Raw genomic sequence first — 14,041 nt, forward strand, 5'->3', positions numbered from 1 at the left:
ACCCCCCTTCACCAGTGCAAAATTCCCATCACCAGTGTCCCCCAACCCCTTCTTCCCCCCACCTATATTTGAGACAGGTATTCTTTCACCCATTGACATTATCATAGTTATTTCTATGTTGTTATTTCATAACTACATTGTGAGTGTAGTTATTTCTCTAACTGCACTCACCACTCTGTGTGGGGAGCTTAATATCATGAGCAGGTCCATCCAGCCCTCACCTCTGTTGTCTCTGGGCATTATTACAATAATGTCTTTTATTTTTTTAAAAACCCACAGATGAATGAGACTATTCTGTGTGTGTCTCTCTCTCCCTCTGACTTACCGTATTTGCCAGCATATAAGATGACCCTTCAACCCATGAAAAACTTCCTAAAAGTCTTAAAAGTTCCTGAAGCTGGAACAAGTTTCAGAATGCCATATACCAGCATATAATATGACTCCCGACTTTTAGGAAGGTTTTCATGGGTAGAAGGGTCGCCTTATACGCTGTCAAATATGGTATTTCACTCAGCATAATAGTTTCCATGACTATCCATGTATAGAAAAATTTTAAGAGGTTAGAAATCATTTTGTTGTTTTGAAATACAACTTACCCACTGAAATTACTGCCTGCCTCACTGCCTAATGCTATAGAATTAAACTATTCTTCACTAATATTTCATTAAGCTCCACCCATATTTCACACAAAGACACCTCGCCACGGCTTATGCCTTGTATTTTATGAACGGTCAGAGTAAACTGCAACTGCAGTCCATCCAGGTCCCTTTGCCTACCTTTATATAAGGCAGCATTTTCAAACCTCACGCTGCAGTCATAGATTGTGAAGTGTTAGAAATCCTTCACTCTGTGTATAAATGACTGATTACTTTTTATTTTTATGAAAAAATACCTTGTTACCTAGACATCATTTCTTTTTTTTCTTCCTTTATTTAAACATCTTCATTACATATATGATTGTGATTAGGTTTCAGTCCTGTAAAGAACACCCCCCTTCACCAGTGCAACATTCCCACCACCAATGTCCCAAATCTCCCTCCACCCCCCCCACCTGTACTCCAGACAGGCTTTCCAGTTCCCTTATTCATTCACATGATTATGGTAGTTCTCTGTGTAGTTATTTCTATAATTACACTCACCACTCTTTGTGATGAGCTTCATGAAATGAGCTGGAAGTTTCAGCCCTCCTCTCATTATCTCTGAGGATTGTTGCAAAAATGACTTTTATTTTTCTTAAAACCCATTGATGAGTGAGACTATTCTGTGTCTCTCTCTCTCTCCCTCTGACTTATTTCACTCAGCATGATAGGTTCCATGTACATCCATGTATAGGAAAATTTCATGACTTCATCTCTCCTGATGGCTGCATAATATTCCATTGTGTATATGTACCACAGTTTCTTTAGCCATTCGTCTGTTGAAGGGCATCTTGGTTGTTTCCAGAGCCTGGCTATTGTGAATAGTGCTGCAATAAATATAGGTGTGAGGAAGAGGTTTTTGTATTATATTCAAAACAACAATGAGATACCACTTCACACTGCAGAGATTGGCTCACATCACAAAGAATGAGAACAATCAGTGCTGGCGGGGATGTGGAGAGAAAGGAACTCTTATCCACTGCTGGTGGGAATGCTGTCTAGTCCACCCTCTATGGAAAACGATATGGAGATTCCTCCAAAATCTGGAAATTGAGCTCCCATTTGACACAGCTATTCCACTCCTAGGGATATACCCTTAGACATCATTTATGTATCTGTTCTGTACTTGATACGTTCTCACCATTTTTTCAGGGGTGCGAGAGGGGGGGATTATGTGGAAGTGGAATTTTTCTGAAACCCAGATGGGAAAGTAGGTCTACATTTATATGCAGAATGAGTTCACCGCCCTAGCCAAGAGCCAAAGGTATCTGTATGTTTTCATTTTGAGAACTAAATGGCTAGAACTCTAAATGCTGATCCTCTTAACAAGACTAACTTTGTCATTTAATAAGGGAGATTATTTCATCGATTTAAAACCAGTTAACACATTTAAAACTTGATAAGACAAGGCAATCCTGGTATGTTTCCTGTTCTCCAGTGATTAAAGCAAACCGAACACTGGTCTAGGGGAGGTTTTCCATGGTCCGAGTAATGCCGTGAATGTTTCTCCTGGTAATGCAATTAGGAAATATTGGCCCCAGTTAATGTAACTTAAACAAAACATGTTGTCCTCGTCAAACTTGTTCAAGTTGTTAAACAGGCAAAGCCTTGTCCAAAAAGTTAAAAAACAGGGGCATATAGTGTTTCCATGGAAACTCTGTTAAAATACTGATTTGTGGATATGATCATAATCAGCCCCATAATCTAATATGACTGAATTAAATGAAAAAGAATCTCAGTTATGAAGTCAGCCCCCTGTGTGAGAGTCTCCTTACACATGCAGAAAACATATGGATCCTGAAGGACACTGTTTGCAAACTACTTATTGGCATCTGCAGAGCTCTTCGACTCCAGTTCGGTCTGTGGGGGATTACCCCACCCCCACCATTCATTGTTCGTCATTTCCAGAATGCTGGGATTGTGTGTGGGGGGGGGCGTACATAAAGTCTTGATGACATTTGGACTTTGCAATATGTACTGTCCTCACACAGTACTCCATATTGCTGCCATTAGATTTTTTCTGACAAGAGGAAAAAAAAAAAGAGCAGCCCATTGAGGGGCTGAGGGCCATTGCAAGATGGAGTTCAATTCGAGTTATCATTTCTTCTTCTTAATAGCCTCTTGCTAGAATTCTAATTATACAGCTTCAAATTGACACCATTGACCTCTAGAACAAAGGGGACCTATTCAAGGACTGCGTTAAGTGTTCCTGGGATCTGAGTAGTGGCCTTTAGGACTTGGGCTGGCTTCCTGCCATCTGGGTCTCTGTACAGTTTGCACCTGTCTGGGCTGTATTAAAAATGGAAGCTTCTCACCCTGGGATGATATCTAGCCTGGCAGGGTGGTGGACAACTGTCTTTCAGCAAACTGACTTGATTTATTTAGAGGTGTTGACGCAGAGATCACGAGTGGGATTTGTAGGGTAGGTTTCACTCTTTCTAGTGTGTCCACACTTGTATTCAGACTTCAAAGGTTTCTTTTGCTTTGGGCTTTTATTTTTATTTTTTGCAAGAGCCTATGAATCATTTTGTTCTCTGGCCTCGGTATCCTAAAGACTGTAGAAATGCTTTGGCGACAGGGCATTGGCAAGTGTAAGCACATTTCAGTGAAGACATCCACCATCTCTGTTGTGCCAAGTGTAATGGTCAAAGCTTTGTCTCCAGGGTTCCAGAATGTTTAAGACTTTCTTTTAGGAGAGAATTGTGCTTGAGAAGTCAGAGAGAGCTCAATCTTTAGATCCTGACTCAAGGAATGGACTCTGACATTTCCCCATGGTATCCTGCCCATGTGATGTACCACTGTGCATTCTATGAGTGTAAAGTCATGAAGAAGCAAAGAAATAGGTTGGACTTGAATCTGGTGCAACAAGTGTGGCTGGGGATTGTATCACTTTGAGGCTTTACTTATCTTTCCAAATAATTTGATTTTATAGTAAAGTAATATATGAATATCGTTTTTAAAAAAAGAAGTTGAAAATATTGGAAAAAAACTCATGCAAAACAAACAAGTAAAGAAAAACCAACCCAGAAGACTAGAGAGATAGTATAGATAGAATAGTCTTGTGTATATAGATGACCTGAGTTTGATCCCTGACACTATAGATGGTCTCTTGAGCACTGCCTGGAGTCATTTCTGAGTGCAGAGCCAGGAGTAAGCCATGAAAGTAGCTGAGTGTTGCAACAAACCAAACCAAACCAACCAAACAATAAAACCCCACATTCTGGATGCTCCACTTCTACCTCCTCGTTCTTCTTTCTAGTGACAACTTAATTTCCACTGTTGTTAGCATTTTTGTAGATTTAATTAGCAAGTTGGAATTACTATGTTTATTTGATTTCAGACTTTTTTATTCAATTGCTCTAAGATATGACACTTGGTTTTTTCCTTTTTCTGAAGGTGCACTATGTATTTCTTTTATTTTTCTATGGAGAATCCAGGTTTCCTGCACCTTCCTTAGGTTATTCCAGGTTGGATATCTGCTCTCCAGCCCTGCAGAAGCTGTTACCTCAGCATGTTACCCCAGTCTCCCCTTCCAATCTCCTCTTTCGTAGCCCTTTCCAAAGGCCCATTGATCCCTTTTTCCAATACAGTTGCTCATTTTGCTTACCAATGTTCTCTAGTTGCTTTCTAAGAAAGATTGATACCATTCATTCAGTTATTTGAGTTCTTTAAATGTCTAATCTGGCTGGGCATCCGGACATTATTTTCTTTCAGAGTTGTGAGGACATTACTACATTTTTTTTGGACCTCCAGCATTGTTGGTAAAATGCAGATGTCATTCGAATTCCAAGACCTTGGCAGTGACCAGGTTGTCCAACCTCCATGCTAGTTACTCTAGAATGTACTCTCTGATCCTAGTGTTATGAGAGTCCTTAATAATAAATGTTTGAAGATCTCCTTAATCTATTGTGGGCCTTTAGCAAGTTCTTTTAATTTAGAAATGAACATTTATAGGTTTGAGAAATTTTCTTATATTATTTTAAAGCCCATTTTGTTTTATTTTCTGCGAGGTTTTTTTTTTTGTTATTTCTTTATTTTTACTCTTCTATTTTAAGCTTCCATGATTTCTTTTCAGAAAGGCCTGTCCTTCTACCAAGGGTACAATAACAATTATATATTAAAAAAGCAAAACTACTATTTTATTTCTACTACAATGTTGGTGTCACATTATTTATTTTTCTGGTAGCTTTGTATATTTTTTCATGTTGAAGTTTCTCTAAATATTTGTGCTTAGTTCTGATTTATTGATATGTTTATTAGGTTTGTTTCTTTTGTTGTTGTTGTTGCTATTGTTTTGGATATATCCAGAAGTGCTCAATTGATACCCCTGGCTTTTCTCTTGGAGGTTGCCCATGGTAGTGCTTGAGGGAACCATGTGGAATCAGGAACCAAACCCAGGCCTCCAACATGCAAGGCATTTGCTAATTGATCTGTCTTCCCATTTTGTTCTCATTTATGAATAAGACATGGTGGTAGGTAATGATGCCAACTATTTCCATATGGACTCAACTTTTGGATGTCAATTTGGTGATAGAGAAATATTATGATGCCTAAAGCCTTCTTGAATTGGGGGTATAAACATGCTAGGAGCAGGGCATATGAAAGTTTAGAGTGATTTATTGAGAACCTAAAGTTGCCCTTTCCCATATCATCCCTTCCCCCTTGCCTCATGCAGATATTTTTCAGGAGCCTGTGATTGGTCTTTGCTGCATGTACAGAAAAATACAAATTGGGCATAATAAGTTCTCTGACATCCAGCCTATCGGATGCCTGTCTTAAAATTCTCAACAGATCACACTGTCACCACCACATTCTTGCTCAAAGTCTCTCTTAAAAGTGATCAAGTGGGGCAATTATTTCTTTAGCCAGATGCCATCTCTGTCAGGTCCTTTTCTACTTCCAGTATAGACACACATTTGTTTCCTATAAGCCTATGAATATCTGCAAATCACAGACCTTGCTGATAATGACATGATGATGACAGAGCAGTTTCCAGGAGCTCTGGAGTTCCCTTCATGCTCTCCCTTTGATGATCACTGTGATCTAGGAGTCACTTACCACCTTCAAATGCCAGTGTCACTCTTGACCCAGCCCAGTAGACAGAACTTCCTCTGTCTTTTATCAGCCTTCCCTTTCCTACAGTTTTAAGTTGAAAGGCTTGCCCTCACTTTTCCATCTGATATCCAGAGATCACCCTTTCTTTTCTCAAAATGAAAGCTATCGTGGTACATCTTGATTATGTGGGGTTCAGAGGGTCAGGGTTTGCAGCATATGAAGAAGAAAGTCTTGAAAAATCATTAGGCAAGGTGGCAAAGCTGAGAGAATTCTAGGTAGTGGTCCTCCACACTAAAATGAAAGATTCCGATTCCAACATCACTCTTATTCCCGATCTCTTGTAAAGAGTTAAGAAAGCAATACTTGTTGGTACAGCTATTAAAACTCTCTCCTTCCACTCTGGTTCATGGGTTATTCCTGGTTCTGTGCTCAGAAATTGCTCCTGGCTCTGGCGGACCATGAGGGGCATCATCCTAGACTGGCTCCATGTAAGGCCAACTTTCTACTGCTGTGTTAACAAAACTTTAATCAATATATCAGCAGCTCCAAACTGACCAGTCAGGGTTGACTCTCGCAGGAGACAAACCTGCCCAAGATCATGAATAGACTTATATAGGGTGGAGTATAGGGAGGTTCTAGCTTTGGATAATCTTTGAAATGACTGGCTGTTGTGTAAAGTACCTTTCTACTGCTCCCTTGGCCTTCCCCTATAGGCTATCTGGTATGGCCCAGTAGCTTGGGGTGCTGTTAAAGAAATAGGCTAAAGAAAGTCTAACATGTGATTCTTACAAAATGTGTCTCTCCTTATTCAGAACCCAGAAAAAGCCTGGCATGTGGTCCTTATAAAATGCACCTCCTTGTTCAGAACCCCACAATAAACACAATATACACATGTTTATCATAATAAACACAGTGATCCAACATCACTGTACTTTTATCACTCAAAAAAAAACAAAACCCTCTCCTTTCTTCAAATTTTCACCTTACAGTTTCATAAGATCCTTCTCTTCACCTCTCTTGTACCTGCTAATTCTTTCCCTTTCACTGCAGGCTACAGAATCAAGTCATTTCTCCAGAAGCTATAGAATTTGACTTGGGTGCTTCTTTTTATACCTCTCTATCATCCCACCCCTTTATCCAAGTTCTTCACCATAGGTTGTATAATATCTGTGTATATACTTTTCTGCCATGTCTAACATATATTATATTTTATTTTTATAATATGTTTAAGCACCATGTTTACAAAAATATTTGTAGTTGGGTCTCAGTTATAAAATAGAATACCCCTTTCACCAGTCTACCCTTCCCACTATCAATGCCCCCCATCACACCCTCCTCCAACCCCCTCCTCTATTCTAGACAGACATCTATTTTTCTCACTCACTACTATTGTCATGATAGTTGTTATTTATAGTTTTTATAGTTGCTAATGTAGTTATTTCTCTAGTTGCATTCACAACTCTTTGTGTTGTGGTGAGTTTCATATTGTGAGCTGGTCCTTACAATTTTCATTTTTATTGTCTCTGGGTATTATTAACATACTGTTTTATATTTTTCTTAAATCCCACAGATGAGTGAGACTATTCTGTGACTCTCTCCCTCTGACTTATTTTACTCAACATAATAGCGTCCATGTCCATCCACGTATATTTTATTTTTAAGAGATTTACTCAGAAAATTCTTCACAGGTTTGATATATATATATATATATATATATATATATATATATATATATATATATATATATATATATATATATATATCAATCTTAAACACAGCAAACCAAGGCACACTTAAAAGGTAGGCAATGCCACTTCAGAAGCAAATGCAATTTATAAAATACTTCCTAGGATGACTTTTGTTCCCCAGTTGAGATTACCAAAAAGGCCCAAATTTCTAATGTGAATGATCTGTAGCAGCAGTTGAGCACTTTCCTGATAGAAGTAGCCAAGCATGGTGAAAAGGTAAACTGCTTGTGACCTATATACATTTAGGATGAGGAGAGTTACCTGGAGATCCTGAGGCAGGGGATTGGCAGTGTTTTGCTCTTGCCTCCACGAAGCAGCAATGATGGACGACTGAATACTTTTTTATAGAGCAGTGGGAGGGAGTGGTGAGTCAATGAGTTTCAAGGGGTCTTTGTGGATCTGAGCTACTGTTGCTGTCAGAGGGTGGTAAATCTCTGATTGTGAGGCTAGTTAGAGATTTATCATACCATGTGTGAGGAGTGTAAGATTCAATTCTAGTTAAATTTACATTTCCAGAGCTAACAATAGTTAAGCACTCAGATGGACCAGACTTTGCTATATCTAAGAATGTCAGCTCACCTTTTATGAGAGAAGCACTACAATGCTTTGCTTCGGGGGCTCTCAGACCTCTCTCGGGTGTGAGAGCATGACAGTTTAGTATCCCGACTCTGAAATTCTAGGATCTCCCAGTTTACAAGGGATCAAACTTAAGGTAGGCAGGCACTGCAATGTTTTTAAGCTTCTTCCCAGATCCTTTGTGATAGGTGTTATGATTGGGGAAGGGATTAAATAAGGAATTATAACCTACCAATTGTTCTTGTTTATTTTCTCAATGTTTTTAGTATACTAAGAAACAAGAAAAGAGTGGAAATAATCTTCCAGGGAGTGTTCAGACAAAGGTTTCTATATGTAGAAAATAAGGAGCATAGGGGCTGAGTGGTGGTGCAAGAAGTAAGGTATCCGTAATTAGATTCCCTGGTGTCCCATATGGCCCTTGCCAGAAGCAATTTCTGAGTGAATAGCCAGGAGGAGCCTCTGAGTGTCACCAGGTGTGGCCACCACTCCATCCCAGGAAGGATCTATTGTTGATGCTTAATGTAAAAGCTAGAAAGCAAGGCAACAAGCATGCCACAGGATTGCTATGATGCCAGTATCAGCTATTTCAATAAACACCCTGTGACAAATATATATATATAAAGCTAAGTTGCATTTACCAGAAGTATGTTTATTGCAAGTAACACAATCAAAGGTCAAAGTGGCAGAATCAAAACCAGGAAGTTAAAATAAATGATTTATTTCATTGATCATGAAGAATGAAAATCCATTAGCTTAGAACTGAAATAGCCATTGCTATGCTAGGCTTCAGGTACAGCTGAATCTAGGATTGTGTTAAAATTGACAGGGTGGTCCTATAGTTCAGCAGATTCAATAGAAAGAAGTTTCCTTCTTCCTGGAAGTTTCGGTTCAAAGTTCCTGGACTGGCTATGGTTGAAATGTTCACCAGGATAACAGATAAAGGATGACAGGTTAACAGATAGATTTGTATGTCTGTATAATGGGAATAAACCCTGCATAAAGTCCAGCTGGAGTTAGAATCAATCTGGACTTTTTCTAAATTAGATCAAATAACTTGCAAACTTTCATGTACTTCTAGGTATTCATTGGGTTCAATGGTCCATGCTGCCAGTCTAGTTCTAAACTTGTCAAAATGCACCAAAATTCCACCACCACATGGGATGCCCTGTCTGTAATTGGGTCCATCATCAACATCCTTCACCAATGGATAGATTCCTTGTTCCAGCCTTAATTGTTTAGTCGGGAAGCAAAAATTCGGTTAATCAGTCTCCCAAGGTCAAGGTCTCCCCAAAACCCCCAAAATAACGTTGAAGGGACATCTTGCCCAGAAATGACCACAGTCAATGCCAGAAACTATTAAACCTCTTTGGGGTGTATCGTTCTACTGGGAAGATTTGTCAGTGTACATCTCTTGGAAAGGGGGAATTCTGCCAATCTCATTTGGTGCGATGCACTCTGGATAGAAGTAATTATTTTTATGAGGCATTATTCATGTCTAGTCTACCTGAGGGCCACCCCAAATAATGAAATAATGTTTCTTTGGCTATTAAAGGCTTTATCACGCACGCACAGTCTCTAGTAGCTGCCTTTAGGGGAAAAGAGAAAGATTCCTCTTGAAGTATACCACCTCAAGCTGCAATTTGCTGCCCATGTTGGGGCCATGTTAAGTGGTTGGCACCTGAAAAAAGAGAGCCTGTTTCTTTTAAGTGCAGCCGGAAAATGGGAGTCAGAAGTGAAAGTGGGGAGACCGGGAGACGTATTTCCATGCAGCCAGGGTAACTTTCTTGTTTTGTTGTGAGCTGGCAAACTTCAACATGCTCAAGCAGTGTTTTGTCAAATTTCTTAAATGCTGCATGTGGCACCAGCCCAAATGAATGTAGATGTTATTTTAGTGCTAGGAGAGATTTATTTTAATGTACAGATGAAGCCACTACAAAGGCCCCTTTTAATCTACCGGGGGCTCTGTTTCTGACTCTCTGACTTTTCAACGTCCTTCCTCATTGTAGGGAACTGGTTTACACCATGAAATCATCCAGTGCTCCTTTCTCTCCACTTCCTTCTCCCAAGGCAGTGGTGTGTCTTAACAATAGTTATCATTAAGATTCTTTGCACAAGAAAAAAGAAAGGCATTTGCAGAGCTGTTGTGCCTTTTCCAGATTATCCTGAATTCATAAGTAAGGAAGAAAGAAAATGCCCTACCGAGGGCTAACTCATTTAACTCCAGGCACTAGCAGAGTGGCCCAAGACAAGAGATTCCTTATCTTAGACCCATCTGAGCCCTGGAAAAATCTGTTCTTTTACTGCTTACCTCTGAGATGGGAAATCCCTCCATTGAGATCAACCTCCGATATCAATATCTTGTGCCTCAATTGAGGCCAAAATAAATGGGAAGGAACACGAAGGGGAATCCGTGACAACATGTGAGGCTTGGTCCCGCCAAGTAAGTGTTTCCAGGGCAAGATGAAGGGAAGGAAACCACAGACAACTTTGGGGTAGGAGAAAGGGAAAGGAAACGAGGCATTCACTAGACTTAAGAGAAACTGAAATCAGGATGGTTTCTGGCCTATTTCACTCAAGAACCCCTCTTTAAAATTATTTACAATATCCCCTTTATTACAGCAAATAAAATATGATATGAAGAAATTATAACCTCTTTCCCTATGTGCTGCCTGAAAATAAATATTGCTCTAGAATGTTTCAACTGTTATTATACCAAGAAATAAAAGAAGGGTCATTTATTTATAATAGAATAACCTTTAGTTCCTTCAGTATATCCTGATTTGAGTACCAGCCCCAGTGGAGACAGAATGAAGTCCCAAGAACATGTTCCTCCTCAGCTGTGGAAGGTACCTCAAAGTCTGCAATGTGCTTCATTATGCCTCAGACCCAAAGTAATCTCCTGGGTGGCCAATGTCTTGCAAACAGTCAAGTTCAGGGAAACAAAGCAAATTTATCCATTTCTTGCTGAACAAAAAAGGAATATAAAAATAGCTTTTCTATAACATTCCATGATCAGGACCTATATTTGGATGTAGAACAGTTTGTTTCAAGGATGTGTGTGAGAGTGAGAGAGAGAGAGAGAGAGAGAGAGAGAGAGAGAGAGAGAGAGAGAGAGAGAGAGAGAGAGAGAGAGAGAGAGAGAGAGAGAGAGAGATTCCCTTTGCTGTGACTATCAAAACTTCCAGAATAGCCCCCTAGAGGGTGATACAGCCTCACTGAGAACCATGGGGAAGGGGGCAGCAGATCCAAGAAGGCTTGTGGGCACAAATCCCCCTTCCACCAAATCTTAACATCCTGATGAGCCTGCCAAGTCCCTTACCTGCCCACCATCTTCTCTTTCAAACTGGGACAATGTTCTCTCTCAGGTGAGAGTGTTGAATGATGATGAGGCTGACTGGCAAACACAAGTCAGCTCTAGGCTCAGAGAGGGAGTGTCATTAGAAACCAATCTACAACCCACTGCTATATTCTAGCTGTTTTTTTTTTTCTAAGCTACCTGTCTTCCCAAAAGTATTTAGTCTCTTCTCTGTAGACAGTAGGATGGATGAAAGTGGGTGTCCCAGGGGAGATAGTTTTTTTTTTTTTTTCTGGGTCACCTCTGCTCTCTTTTCTAAGAGCCTGCCCTCCCATTTTATTCTTTTCTTTCTTTTAAGTGAAGCAGCCAGCAGCCAGCATGGAAGTTAGGGACTCTGAGTAATGCCAGGAGCATTGTGATGGGTACTTTCTGTGATCCCAGATAACTTGTCAATCAATAACAGTTGAAAGGACAAAATAAAATATAATGTAATATGATGTAAGAGCTAATGCAGGATTGTCTTGCTTATAATTGACCTGGGTTTAATCCCAGCACCACAAATAGTTTTCCCCAGCAACTCGAGAAGTTATCCCTGAGTACATAGCCAGGACCATAGCTGGGTGTGGCCCCCAAATAACTCCTCCCTGAAAAAAAATTGTAAAAAACAATTGTGTGCAAATAAAATAATTCATTATATCACGATGGAAATATTAATCTTTTCTACATTAAGCAAAAATGTATAAATACATTATACATATATATGTATAAATTATATATATATTTATACATATATATGTATAAATTATATATATATATATATAGCATAATACCTTAAGTCTATAAGGTCTATAAGTTGTGTTCCTACAACTGAGTTCCATCTCCAGCCCATGTGAATATTTCCTCTGTCTTTCTTTGGTTTATTCATTTTAGGTATATATTTTCCACTTGAGGTCAGAAATATCTGAACCCAAATTCTAGTTTCTCCAGAGTTTCCACAGCTCCTAATTAAAACTTTTCTCTCCTGAGTCTTCCAGTTGCACCAGTTATAGACTTTCAATTCCTCAGCTATGTAAACAAAATGATGGTGATAATATCTACCTATGAGAATTTCACCAAACGTCAGAATTTACCCATGCTCAATCCACTTGGGAATATTTTGAAATCTCTGATTATCTCAGCTCTAGAGTGAGGAAATATCCTAGAGATATGGTAGGTAAGAATAGAGACTTAACCCTGACAGATAGTAGGACCTGAGACTGTAGCTAAGGCTTCTCATTCTTTGGGGCAAAACTTGAAAATTCTCCACCTTTAATACACACAGGCTTATGCCAAAGTCAGAGGGCACTGCCGAGGTCTCACCATACAGTGTCCAGGTGAGACGGGCCTTGGGCAGAAAAGAGAACATTAGCACTCCAAAGAGACCCTCAAAACACCCTTTCTCTCAAGGTTTCCTATTGTAAACCGATAACATTCATAATCCTCTCCTTTTAAAGGCATGACTGGGTACTAACAGTAGAGGAGATTATGAATAGGCCACATACAGTTGGTTCTTCTTGTCTGAGGAGCAAACTATTAGGAAGAGATTTCTAGAACCTTTCTCACTCACCAAAAACCCTCCCCTATTCCCCATTCTTCATGCCATTACTAGGCCCCGAACATACTGACTCAATTAGGACATTTGAATTCCTGTGTGAAGGCAGTAGGTTGACTTCCAAACAAAAAAGCAATTGATTATTCAAAAAAATGGGTTTGTTTGGAAACAGAGGGCAGAAGAGGGGGCAGACTGGATAGTACATCCTTGTCTAACTTCCTTGTGCTGCTCTGCCCCTTAACAGCCTCTAGAAGCTCACCCTCCATTCTTCCGGAGGTGGACACAGCAGCCTTTTCCACAAGGGTTTAAAGCCTTTTAAGGTTACACAGGCCAGGCACTCTCTTGGCTCCCCTATACCTAAACTACCTGTTTCAACTCTTCGACATTCAGTTTCTGCATGAGTGTTTCGAGGAGTCAGCACCCCTGAAGACACCCCTCCATGCTGTTCAAGCACTGACTTCAAGGGGATGCAGGGAAAGGTCTTGACCGTGGCTGAGGCCCAGCTTGTGCTCCAGAGGTTGACTGTTAAGTCTTTGGGTTTTTAAACAGAAATCACTACAAATTTCAGTCTGTGCCTCTTAAACGTGGCAACCTACAAGCCTTATTTGAGTTCAACACAATATTTAACCAAATGCCACAATTATCCTGACAGGAGAAAACTCAGTGGACTTCAGGGACCTCTTTTCTTTTACCAAGTGCCTTGAAGCTTGCTGACACTAAATTGTACAGGCCGTTGTAAGTCACTCAGTCACATCTGTTCCTTTGTGTGTCATACCTACACACAACCTAATACTCCTGGCCTCACTCTGACAAGCCTATAAGAACCTTCGCTGGTGTTGGGTCCCAGGCATCTACATGAGTCTCTCTGCATAGCAGCAAGACAGGAAAAGAGACAACCTTGTGTTATTTTATATTATTATTATTATTATTATTATTATTATTGTTGTTGTTGTTGTTGTTGTTATACCACATCTGGCAGCACACAGGAGTTACTCCTGGTTCTGCCTTCAGAAACTGCTCTTGGCAGGTTCGGGGGACCATATGGGATGCCGGGAATCAAATCCAGTTCTATCCTGGATCATCTGTGTTCAAGGAAAATGCCTTACCACTGTACTCCAGTCCCTGAGCTTTGTTCTTT

General features: G+C 39.9%; 1 protein-coding gene across 1 annotated transcript in view; it reads left to right on the forward strand.

Moving 5' to 3' along the window:
- The window catches only part of CACNA2D3 (calcium voltage-gated channel auxiliary subunit alpha2delta 3), a 983,089-nt gene that overhangs the window by 847,743 nt on the left and 121,305 nt on the right, over window positions 1–14,041 (forward strand).

Source organism: Suncus etruscus, chromosome 7 (assembly GCF_024139225.1).
Source record: "Suncus etruscus isolate mSunEtr1 chromosome 7, mSunEtr1.pri.cur, whole genome shotgun sequence".
Lineage (NCBI taxonomy): Eukaryota > Metazoa > Chordata > Mammalia > Eulipotyphla > Soricidae > Suncus > Suncus etruscus.